The sequence below is a fragment of the Myotis brandtii genome, unplaced genomic scaffold, assembly GCF_000412655.1.
Source record: "Myotis brandtii unplaced genomic scaffold, ASM41265v1 scaffold810, whole genome shotgun sequence".
Taxonomy (NCBI): domain Eukaryota; kingdom Metazoa; phylum Chordata; class Mammalia; order Chiroptera; family Vespertilionidae; genus Myotis; species Myotis brandtii.
Genome location: NW_005371274.1, coordinates 2,405,237 through 2,418,709, shown reverse-complemented (window position 1 = coordinate 2,418,709; position 13,473 = coordinate 2,405,237). Strand labels below are relative to the sequence as shown.

General features: G+C 37.3%; 1 protein-coding gene across 3 annotated transcripts in view; it reads right to left on the bottom strand.

Annotated features, from left to right (window-relative positions):
• Window positions 1-3,911, bottom strand: part of TBC1D12 (TBC1 domain family, member 12) — a 52,510-nt gene extending 48,599 nt beyond the window's left edge. For all 3 annotated transcript variants that reach the window (XM_014531583.1, XM_014531581.1, XM_014531582.1), the window contains exon 1: window positions 3,835-3,911. The gene's annotated coding sequence lies outside the window, so the exon portion shown is untranslated. The remainder of the gene's footprint in view (window positions 1-3,834) is intronic.
• Between the last annotated feature and the right edge of the window lie 9,562 nt (window positions 3,912-13,473).

Sequence of the window (13,473 nt, the reverse complement as noted above, 5' to 3'; positions counted from 1 at the left end):
GCCCTGCCGACAGTATGCAAATTAGCCGCCATCTTTGTTGGCGGTTAATTTGCATATCATGCTGATTAGCCCATGGGAGGCGTAGCGAAGGTACGGTCAATTACCATGTTTGTCTATTATGAGACAGGATCTTTTACAGAGTTTAAAAGTCAGGGCTGTTCAAAAATGTTTCAGGTAGGAACAGAGAAACAAAGTTATAAATTTACTATCCTATATAATAAAAGGCTAATATGCAAATCAACTGAACAGTGGAATGACTGGTCACTATGATGCGCACTGACCACCAGGGGGCAGATGATCAACGCAGGAGCTGCTCCCTGGTGGTCAGTGTGCTCCCACAGGGGGAGCACCGCTCAGCCAGAAGCCGGGCTCATAGCTGGCGAGTGCAGCAGTGGTGGTGGGAGCCTCTCCCGCCTCCACAGCAGCACTAAGGATGTCCGACTGATAGCTTGGGCCCACTTCCCATGGGGAACGGGCCTAAGCTGTCAGTTGGATATCCCCTGAGGGCTCCCGGACTGCAAGAGGGCACAGGAGGGACCCCTCCTGAGGGCATGAATTTCATGCACCAGGCCTCTAGTCTATATATATAAAAGGCTAATATGTTAAGTGTCCATCCATCCGGGTAATGACGCCACGTAGCAACGCCCAGCTTCCTCTCCCTAGTGATGACTAGCCTCCTTGCAGTTTCTTCAGCCCAGGAACACAACTTGCTTTATAGCCAGCTGGAAACATTTCACACTTGAACCAAATGTCTGTGAAGTGTTTTCCTGTGCCTCATCTCATTTCATCCTCACAGAAGTCCTGGAGTAGGTAGATAGGAGACTCGGTAGAATCCTATTTTCTTTTCATTAGCCAGAAAATGGAGATTTAGAAAGTTTAGAAACTTGACCCGACTGAAAAGAAGTAAGACATGGTGGACCTTGAAAATGACTTCAGGTTTTCTCACTGTGAAGAATATAGTCAAACAATGCTGCAGTTAAATATTTTACCATTTGTTCTCCCTGCATGATCTACAATAATGATCTACTTTGTGTGGATATTTACTGCTGTGTTGCTGACAATTACCTGAAAGAGAAGCTGGGGGTGCTTCACTGGGCTGGAAAAAGTTTAGCTAAATCAGAAAGCAGGTCTAATTAAGCAAGTTTATTCTATATCTATAAAAGGCTAAATTGACTCGTGCATGCACGATACATATAAAGCTCTTACTGGCGCCAATCACACAGGTAAGTTTCGATCTGTCATTGTCGGTTGTGAATTTGGTTGACACTTCTATTATACAGAAAGGGCGAACAGCAATATTAAAATATTTCTTCTAATAATTTCCTTTCAATGCGCACAAATTTGTGCACTGGGCCACTAGTTATTAATGCAAGAAAATCATGCCCTTCTTGAAAATGACAACTGCAGGGAAGAGGACAGCAAAGTTAGACAAATGGAGAGCAGAGGACACACACAGAAGTAGGGAAAGAGAAAGCAGAAAGGGAGAGGCAGAAACATGTCCCATCACATGGTGAAAGAGATACATATTTTGAGGGTAGAAAAAATCAGAGGAACAATTTCACCATCTATCACACCTTCCCAAAAGAAAAAGACCCATGAAAAAGGCACCAAAATACACACTAGTACCTACACACAACCTGAAAGTTCAAAACTTAAAAGTAGTAGCTGGGAGAAATCACCATCTATAAAAAGCCAGAGAAGGGGCTGTAGAAGACAGCAACTCCACTCCTTCTTCCCCTATGAAAATAAGAGTTCTTTTCCTGGCCAGTCATCAAATGTTCACACAATATATATACAAAAGAGAATGTGGCTTTCCAAAATGAAGACAGCAAATTAAAGGCATACAGAATATCAATAAACAGGTAATTATGCACCCAGTAATTAATTTAGTCACCTATGAGAAGATATTGCAGAATGTTACTTTATATAAAGACATAGAAGTGTATGCACATGCACTTTTAAGGTAAACTATCATAAAGTAGGAATACAAAACCTTCAACAGCAAGGCCACTGTTTTGCCTCTAGAGGGCGAACTTGGTCTTCTGAAAAACTGACAGGAGAAGTGATTTTTCAGACTCTACAAAAAAAGTTAAAACTTAAAATGCTAAGATAGCAAAATTCCCAGATTTTCTTGGTTAACAGTGCCTTCAATGTCCCAGTAATTTTTCCATCGAGCCTCCCCAAACTAACAAAAATACCTAATAATTCTGTTTAATAACTACAGCAGTTATGTCTAACAATTTAATAGAATTTATGTCCTAACACGTAGTATCCATTTGAAAATATAACGCACATAAATTAAAGAAAAAGTTTTATTTCACTCCTAAATAACCACAATTAATTACTAATTGAGCATGATATTGTATACTGTACAATTTCTCAAAATTTGAAATCCAATTAGATACTATCACCATTTTTCCTGTTCCACACTTATTTTTGCACATTATCTGATTTTTATCCAAACCTCAGAAAAATTAGATTCACAAAGATGTGAAAAGAATATAGTGCCATTTAATGTTGAAATTGTGTACTACCTCAAGCTAAAAGTCTACCATATCTGACAGATGTGGAGTATCACTGAATTTGCCATGGTTCCCCCATTAGCTGAAACACCTGGGTGCCTGAGTACACACCTTGGGAATCAGCATAGTTTTAAGTTCCAGCAGCTATTTAAACTACTCAACATTTTAATTAATTGTAAACAAAATTAACTATAACTAATGTTTTTAAAGATCTAAAAATTGTTTTCTTATATCACTTTTGGGAACAATCTTTCTTTTGAGCAATAAAAGGAACACTATTAAATGCTTAAAGGAAGATGTTTTTCCAATTTGAATGATGATTATTGCCTTAATGTCATTGTTTTTATAATGCTGGTTGTGTTGAATCTGATAAACTACAATTGGGAAGCAGAGAAATAGAAAATTTATTATATATCTCCCAAGCAACAAATTCTCCTAATTTAAAAATGCTACAAATTGATCCAGTCTTGCTGCTTTCCAGTCTCATCGATCTCCTAGTAAGGAGCACAAATTTAGGAGTCAGGTAAGATCTGAAATTCTTTAAAACTCAAGAATAGAAATATTAATACAGATATTAAAAGAATTAGCTACTAAACTACTAAAAAAGATTATATATACGTACACTCATCTCACAAAGTCATTGGTTTAGATAGAACATCAGAAAAGTAATCAAAGAGTTCAACCTCAAACTCTACTCAGTTTTTCTTTTTACTGTTTCATAAGTTCACAACTACCTATATCCACAAAATCTGTGCCACTGGCAAATGCTACCGTGTTCAATTCGAAGTCAAAATCTGTGGTGAGAGTAGTTAGCTAACAATAACAACAACGATAACAAAAGGCTATCCAAGGAATAACTAGGAAACAAAATCAATATTCTTTTTTTAAAAAATATATTTTTATTGACTTCAGAGAGGAAGGGAGAGGGAGAGAGAGAGATGGAAACATCAATGATGAGAGAGAATCATTGATCGGCTGCTTTCTCCACGCCCCCTACTGGGAATCAAGCCTGCAACCCAGGCATGTGCCCTTGACTGGAATCGAACCCGGGACCCTTGAGTCCGCAGGCTGACGCTCTATCCACTGAGCCAAGCCAGCCAGGGCAATATTCTACTACTTTAAAGAATTTTCACAACCATAAAAGATAATTGAAAATGTGTCATGTTTTAAAAATACATTAAGGTTGCTAGAAATATCTATAATCCCAAAATTTTATATGTACAAAAATATAAATGAAAGTAGGACATGGTTAATTATCAAGAAAATATATTTGAAAAACTAAGACAAAACACATGGCTATGTTAGTACTTACCTGCTGAATAATTTTGGAAGTTTTCTGAAGATTCTCTCTGGGAGGAACTTTACCAAATAATTTCCAACCAGGAGCACTATGGACAACTGATTTGAGTTCCTTTGTCCTTTTTGAAAAAAGGTTTCTGAAATACAAGAAAGTTACATGAATTATGTTTTTTATGATAACCATGGAACTACTTAATAATAATTTCTAAAGTTTACTCCCAAGACAACACAAAATAATTTTAAATAAAATTATTTCTACTATTTCTACTATTATTAGACTAACAAGACTCAATTAAGAATACCTGCCTACATAGAAATATTAGAAAAGTCATCAAAAGAGATATTAGAGAGATAAATAAATTGGAGAGAAAATGACAAGCTTTAAATAAGATGCAAACATTTGCTTCAAATCATCTATAATGTGACTTGAATTGACTATACATGCATGCACTTGACAATAAAATCCAAGAAAGTGAGAACAACAAAGCTCAAGAGAAACTGTATGAAAATGTAAAGGATTAAGTAAAAATCTTTTGGGAAAATACTATTCAGTGATTTTCAGTAATAATTTGTTACTATTTGTAATAAAAGGGCATCTACTGATACTTCACTGTCATAATACAGGCATACGTAAATTGTTTTTTTCTAGGACAAGGTATGTACAAGGTAATTTACTGCATAAGAGTATATAACTAAGAAGAAAGTGTCTCTCACTGAAAAGGATAAAAAGGGAAAAAAGCAAAATAAATAACCTCCACAATAAAAACCTGGTTCCAATATGCATTACCATTACAATCGTAATAAGTTCAGAATGAAGTTTAAATTCTCATTAAATCATAAAAACAAAACAAAGTCAATACTTTAAATTTTCATATCTAAAAGACTTTGGTTACTATAAGAAATTTCCATAAAAGAAATATGAGCCCACAGGTATCCAATTACTAAGAAAGGCCATCAGATAACATTCCACATTAATTTCTTATGCCACAAAGACATTTTGGATTGGGTTTTCAGTTTATGTCCTGCCACAAAAATGACTTAGAATGTAGCTAACTGGCATACATCTGCAATAAAAAGTAATTTAAAAATATTTTTCCAATTACAGGCCCTGGCAGGGTAGTTCAGTTGGTTAGACGTCGTCTGGATGTGCCAAGATTGCAGGGTTCGATCCCTGGTCAGGGCACATACAAGAATCAAGCAATGAATGGATAAATAAGTGGAACAACAATCGATGCTTCTCTCTCTCTCCCCTCCCCTTCCTCTCTCCCTTCCTCTCTCTAAAACCAATCAATAAACATTTAATTAAAAATAAAATGATATTACAGATCAAATGGGCTTCTACTGATTAATCTAGGAAGGGAATTACTACTTTATTACATTTTAAGGGGGAAAACCCAATGAAAAGGTACATAAATAAGCCAATAATGTGTAATACTCTGTTCTTTTCATGCACCATCCCTTACCCCTCCTATCCACTGTCAGGGGACTGGTGAAGTAGAGATTCCAATGCAAATAAATGTGGGGGACTAGGTTCCTCCTCATCACCTTTCAAACTGAAGACAGACACACACACTTCCCTTTTTCCTATCCCAAATATTCAAATTTCTTACATTTAAATCAACACTAAAAGCTTCTTCGCAAAACAAACCAAATGTGTTATAGCACCCATGAGAGAGAAGATCATTCTTTCTCTCTATGTTGCAGAGATAGAGCTTGACTCTATGAATGAGACTTATATGGCAGTGATGGGGGAAAGGGTCATTCTTATTCTGTATTCTTCTAGTTTCGGGGTAGGGGCAGAAGGAAGGGACACCCCTAGCTTCTCTCAGTCCCCTATTCATTCCCATCTGTGGAGCTGAAATTTGGTGCCAGACATTGCTGCCTAACAGCAGAGAGCAATCAGTTTGTCCTGCTTTCCTAATATGAGGCTGAAGTAGTTTTCTCTGCACTCTTTTGTCCCCAATCCCCACAGGAAAGGCCTTGCTATGTTAACTGGATAAATTTAAATCAGGTGAAGTATTAGGAGGGCCACTGCAGCCAAAGGCATGTCTTTCCATCAGATTTCATCAGTATTAAAGCTGATGTTGTGAGGTCCCATTTGTCTGTGTCCTATGTCTTTTTTCCTATTGATTCCAAACTCAGAAGTGTTGAGAGGTGTTATTTAATGGTTTTGCCTAAACCAGCCATGGGCAAACTACGGCCCCCGGGCCGGATCCGGCCCATTTGAAATGAATAAAACTAAAAAAAAAAAAAAAGACCGTACCCTTTTATGTAATGATGTTTACTTTGAATTTATATTAGTTCACACAAACACTCCATCCATGCTTTTGTTCCGGCCCTCTGGTCCAGTTTAAGAACCCATTGTGGCCCTCGAGTCAAAAAGTTTGCCCACCCCTGGCCTAAACCCAACAGTCAAGTTTTTGTAAGTTGTAAAGTATCTTATTGTTTCAGATATGCTGAAAATATTTTTACATGTTTCCTAGTTGAGTTTGTTTTTCCTTTCTCATTCTGTACCACATTTTGTCAGTATATATAGAAAGCAGGGAATGACAATGGTCATCCATCTTAAAAAAGGGAAAAAATAAGAGACATGCCAAGAAAAAACTGATGTGAGAAAGAGAAAAAAAAAAAAGCCCTAACCTTCTCTCTTAGTGGCTTTTGTAGTAAAGGTTGATAAATGAATGAATGGCTCTTATTTGTTAATACCTGTTAATATTTGCTTCACAAATCTGTGTCTTGTTTCATTTTTCCAAGATTTCTTCTACCACACACAGTTAGATCTACACTAATAAAAGACAAAGATGCTAATTGACCATACCTTTGCTACGCCCACCAGCCAATCAGAAGAGTATGCAAATTAACCCAAAAGAGATGGCGGTTAATTTGCATACACAGGTGCCCAGTGAAGACTGAAGACAGTGTAGAAGGAAGCCAAGCACTGCAGAAGGGAGCCAAGCGGCGGCGAAGGGAATGGATCAGAGGTAGCAGAGACGGGAGCGGAGCTGAGGCAGTGGACACGGGAGGGAGCGAAGTGGCAGAGAAGGGAGGGAGTGAGGCAGCAGAGATGGGAGGGAGCGGAGGCGGCGGGGAAGGGAGGGAGGGGAGGCGGCTGGGAAGGGACAGAGCTAGGCGGCGGGGAAGGGAGGGAGCCTCCAGCTTCGCTCCCTTCTCTGCTTCGCTCTGGCCTCAGGAAGCCCTGTTCTTGCAGGAATAGGCCTGAGGAAGCCCTATTCTTGCAGGAATCTTCCTGCAACGGGCCTCTAGTCCTATATAATAAAAGGCTAATATGCAAATCAACTGAACTGTGGAATGACTGGTCGCTATGATGCGCACTGACCACCAGGGGGCAGATGCTCAATGCAGGAGCTGCCCCCTGGTGGTCAGTGCACTCCCACCGCCAACCTCCCGCAGCCAGCCAACCTCCCCCGGTCCCTCCCCCTGGCCTGCTGGCCCCAATCGTCCCTGATCACTGGCCAGGCTGAGGGACCCTGCCCATGCACGAATTCGTGCACGGGGCCTCTAGTATGATATAAAGGAGTCAGACCACTTGCCTACTACACCAAAGCTAACCTAAAGGGGCAAATTTTATTACACCATGTAAGCTTTCTGCTCATGATTTCCAACATAGCACAATCTCCAGTGCTTGGATCTTTAAGAATTGGCAAACCCACTTATTAACTTATGAGACAAAGCCATGTAAATTCCAGTTTCTCAGACTGAAATTTGACACTACAGAAAACTGGCTGACTTTTTACTGTCAACAATGTCAGCTCTAGCAAAATCTTTTTAAATTCATTAGATAAATTCTGAACATCACTTAAATGGAATTGTACATTTAAAAGGGGTCAAAATATTTACTTTTCCAAACAGGAAAGAAAAAATCATACTTCAATCAAAAGAGTAAAATCAGTTTAAAAAATTAGAAATCATGAGCTGATCTTCCAACTGTTTCAGTAGAAGTTGCACTGCTAAAAACACATCAACTTCCTGGACTTTGTACTAAGTTTCCACAAAGTATAATAGAAGGCCAAAAAGAAAACATTATCTGGTCATCATGGAATGCCACAGTTGACTACACAATTAATTCAAAGAAGTTTAAGTACTGTGTCTTAAAATGCAATACTTTGGCTACCCTTGAGTATTTTGGATTAAAGATCTGGCATGAAAATTACTTACATTCTTTCCAAACCTCAATCATTTTTTACTTGAAAAAGACTTTCAGCTAACTATACACACACACACACACACACAAAGTACTTTTTCTTTTTGCCAGATAACTTAAAACTTTTTTAAATTTTAAGAATTTTCTTTTCTTTTTCAGGCTATTTCTGGCTCTTGTCTTTGTCCCTATTACAAATTCTAAAAATTAAAAAAAATATACAGATTTTTATTTACTACACACTGCTTAACTAATCTAAGTATTTTCATAGATAAAAACTATTAAAAAAGAACAGAATTCACTAGCATTTACTCTGTGAAAAAACAGAATTTCAAGACTGAAAGTAATTAAGGTTATACTTTTTAAAAAAGTAATTTAGAGCTGCCAGGGACTTTAGAGAGTAACCAGGTCAAAGGTTTTCATCAAGAATCAATAAACCAACATGAATGGGCTAGAGGAGGTGCATAAGCCTCCTGATACCATATGCACAATTTGAAGTAAACACTGTGCTTATGAACATTTTTTCTGGGCAGCTATCTAGAGCTTTCATCAAATTCTCCAAGGAGTTAATGTGCCCTCCCCTACCCCCAGAAAGGTTCATGAGCCACTTGCCAAGGTCACACCACTAACTAGTGTTGAGCCAGGTCTCTTGCACAGATCCTTTTCTTCCTAATCACACTTATCTTGTTCATGTTCTCCACAGAACAATCAAGATGTAAGAACTTCCATGACCATTTCTTTCATCATACACATTTGCCAAAAGGCCTCTTGATATTTATTTAAACAGTTCAAAAATATAAATTATTTTCTTCTTCCTCCTGGAAGTCACCTTATGATATGTCTTATTTGTTATAGCAAATAAGTTTCAGGCAATATCTTACTGATTAAGATGTTTTTATTCTTTTGTTGCAGGAAGAGAACAAAACTAAATATAATTAAGAAAAAGAAAAAGTAATTACAAAAATATTCTTGATTTCGTGCTGGATGCTATTTACACCATTTATCCAATGCTTCATTAAGAGAATATCTATTGCTCTAAGCCCAGTATAGTATCTAACATACTCAGAGGGAAGACAGAAAGCACCAGAAAAAGAGAATATAGGAAAGAACTTTTATTTTATTTTTTAAAATATATTTTATTGATTTTTTTTACAGAGAGGAAGGGAGAAGGATAGAGAGTTAAAAACATCGATCAAATGGTCATAAGACACTGGGAGGTAGGGGAGGCCAGGGCATTGTCAAGGCAATGGGAAAAAAACGGAGACATATGTAATACTCTTAGTAAAAAAAAACAAAAACAAAAAAACAACAACACGGAATCGAACTGGGACCCTCAGTCTGCAGGCCGACGCTCTATCCACTGAGCCAAACCGGTTAGGGCGGAAAGAACTTTTAGAACAAGAACAAAAACAGTGAACAACATGCAAAATATGAGCAAAATATTCTAGTCACCAGGACGTAAGCTATCTTCTAAACCTAAGAGAAAGGTGGGGAATAAAGGTAAGACACTGACTGATAATGATGAAGAAAATTAACCACATGTGTGAATACTTCTCCATTTATGCCTACAGAAACATCTCCTAAAGACAGATACCAAACATACTTTGAGAAATGACAACATTAAAGTAACAAATAGAGAGCCTCCAAAAGGGACCAACTTCAAAAGTCCCAATCATTTGGCTATATAAATTCTGGTTCCTTAAAAAAAAAAAAAAAGAGTTTAATCCAATACATTTTTGTATTCCTATTATGTATTAGGCTCTATGTCTCTATGCAGAGACAAAAAAAAAAGATATATTCCCCATCTCCAGGGAGTTTGCATCTTAGTAGAACAGATATATACACATACAAGTAATTATGGAAATCCAATACTTTGTCTTTACCTCATTTAATCCTCAAAAATGGCTGAAGGGTATACTGCCACCATCCACCTTTATGAAGCAATGTACAGAACTTGTGCATTGGATGTAAAGACTCGATTTCATAATTTTACACTTTCAGGGTTTTCTGATCCATGACAGCAAAACAACCAGCCTAACAGCCATTCTGGCTCTTTTCTCCCTCATCAAATTGTTCACAAAACATAATTTTTCAGGTGACTCTCCATTTTCACATCATTGCACTTCCCTCAAAACAAAAATCAGATTCAAAGTTTACCTTCATTAAAGCTTTACAAAAAGGTTAATGGTATAAGCATGTTATTTGCATTGTTAGTTAGTTATACCTCCAGGCACGAACTGAATTTGATGTTATTTAAATCAATTATCTAGATATTACATTCTAATAAAGAGTCTGACAAGCACTCAAAAAATACCACACATGGCCCTAGCCGGTTTGGCTCAGTGGATAGAGCGCCGGCCTGTGGACTGAAGGGTCTCAGGTTCCATTCTGGTCAAGGGCACATGCTCAGGTTTCGGGCTCCCTCCCCAGTAGGGGTGTGCAGGAGGCAGCCAATCAATGATTCTCTCTCATCAGTAATATTTCTCTCTCATCATTGATGTTTCTATCTCTCTTTCTCCTTTCCTCTCTGAAATCAATAAAAAATATATGTATTTTTAAAAAATACCACACATGTATCCAAACCCCAGTTTTTCAAGTCCCAAATCATGTGCCACACTGCTACAAGAGTGACTGTTCTAGCTCTAGACGGTTTTGCTCAGTGGATAGAGCGTCGGCCTGCAGACCAAAGGATCCCAGGTTTGATTCCAGTCAAGGGCACGTACCTTGGTTGCAGGCTCTTCCCCGACCCAAGCCTTGGTCGGGGTGTGTGCAGGAGGCAACCAACCAATGTCTCTCACATTGATGTTTCTCTCTGTTTTTCCCTCTCTCTTTCACTCTCCCTAAAAATCAATAGAAAAATATCCTTGAACAAGGATTAACAAAACAAACAAACAAACATTTTTAAAAAATAGAGTGACTGTTCTAAAACACAATTCAAAGCATGTTGCCCATGCTTTAAAAACCCATTCACGGGCCTGGCAGGTGTGGCTCAGTGGTTGAGTGTTGACCTATGAACCAGGAGGTCAAAGTTCTATTCCTGGTCAGGGCACATGCCTGGGTTCCGGGCTCAGTCCCCAGTAAGGGGCGTGCAGGAGGCAGCTGATCAATGATGCTCTCTCATCATTGATGTTTCTATCTTTCTCCCTTCCTCTCCGAAATAAATAAAAATATATATTTTAAAAAGCCATCAACGGTCCTATGCTCTGCCACACCTTATGGGATCCATTCAAATTGCTTATAGTTCTGTCACACAAATTCCATAATTTAGCCTTAACCTTTATGCCTCAGTTTTTGGCACTATGCGTCACAATGATAGATGCTATATTCCAGACAGTCATATTAATGAGCATGTGCAGTCCCAAAAGTGCTGTGCTATTTCACGAATAAATTCTGCATATGCTGGTATGTGCTTGTACTGTCCTCAGCCTCATTCCAATCCAAACCCTCATTAGTAAAAGATTTAGCATTCATGTTTAATCTCCGTGAAGAGTTCCCTAACTTCCACCCCGAAGTTAATCACTCCTTCTTCAGTGCTACTACTGCATCCTTGTAGCTTCTTTTACAACACTAATCAGGTAATATTGTAAGAATTGATTTATATGACTCCTCCATCTTGTTTATTAGTATCCTGTTTATCTAATTTCCTTAGTGCTTCATTTATATAATAAGGCTCAACAGCACTGTGAATGAATAAATAAGAAAATTGCAAACTAACTCATAAGAACTGTATATGGTTAGCTAGGAGGCTCCAAAAACAAAAACAAAAAGGTTCAGTAGCAATCTTTAAATTTCTGAAGGGAAATTATGTAAAAGACCTGACTTACTCTTTGTGGCTCTACAAGGCAAAATTAGGACCAGGAATATTACAAAGAGCTACACTGTGCTTCCACATAAAGAACCTTCTAACAATTAATAACATTGCTCAACAGGCTGCCTTGCGGAAATTGAGCTCCTAGTTAGTGAAAGAATTCAAGCAGAGACTAAACAATAACACCCATCAGGTGCCTAAAAACTAAGAATAAAGAGGCAGAAACTTAGCTCTATGGTTGTTGTTACTTTGTTTTGTTTTGCTGACATTTTGTGCAAGCCTAACCTAGAAGTACTTATTGAACTGATGATAGAACCTATGATACAATCTATGATAGATGCTATCATATTCCAGAGCAAAGTTGAAATCCTTCTTTCCAACCAAGGCAATTGTCTTTTTTTTTCTACAGGTAGTTATGATGTTTCCATCAAATGGACAACTAAATTTAAAAAATGTATTTTGGTGGTTTCATATAAGAGCAAAACACACTTATCTCCTCATTAAAACATGTACCTAGTTATTATTTTATTCAAGAAAGTTTTATAGTGATTATCCTCTAAATTTTTCCTTCAGGCAGTGTAATTCTCCGTTTTATTAGTATGCCCAATATTGAAAGTCAATCACTGTCCTACTATTCTTGACTGTATTAATATGCTCCTGGGAGTCATCCTCTGGTTATATGTTCAATTGTTGTGCCAGTTATTTTATATAATAATTTATCCATCAAAAGCTTTATTTTATTAGTCTTTATTTAACAAATTTTGGTGATCAACACCCAATTCTGAATCACAACAAATCCTTTGTTTTCTAAATAACACCCAATGATTATTTAAAAAAACAAATAACTTAAATTTTAACACTCCTCAAAAACACAGAAACTTACTCAATTGAGACCTTTTACTAATTTAAAACTTCAATAACTTACTTCAGAACTTAAATTTTTACAATGTATCTTCCTAGTAATGAACAATTATTTTTTTTCCTCAAGGGTGAGAGATTTTAATTCTGTTCGCTAGATTTACCATGGTGCTTGGAAGAGAAATTTTCCTTTCAGCACTGGAACTCAAGTAAGAAAACACTGGATAAAGCTGTATATTTTACATTTATTTTACCCTTTGATACATGTATTTCTTAATAATTCCTGAATCTATCATACAACCTAAACTCTTAAATCTAAATTAAACCTTATATACAACTGGTTACAAAAAAACATTTCATTTGCATGATCTAGCCTACTAAAAGGCCATGAGGGGATGAGGGCATTAGAGAAGTTAAGAGGGGTGAGGCAGAGCAGATATTTTTAAGGAAAGAGGTTGCCAGAAACATCCACAGAGGCTCTGAGGTAAGCAGAAAAATAAATATGGAGGTAATCTGTAATACTCTGAAGTCCACAGGCCAAAGTACAGAGCTAAATTCCAGCCAACTATTCTTTATAGTTATTCTCTGTACAAACCTCTTTAAACTTGTTCTCTAAGTTTCTCCTGTCTCTGACCATACCTCTACATACCTCCACACTCTCCAATTTTCTTTTATCTTCTTTCTTACCACCTTAACTGGAATAGTATAAAAACAAAGTATTTATCTTCAGTTTTATTTTATATTTCCTGTCCTGCTTTTCAAAAGCAGGTAACATGATCGATCACTTTATGCTTGTTTTTAATGATTTTAGAGGGGAAAATATATAT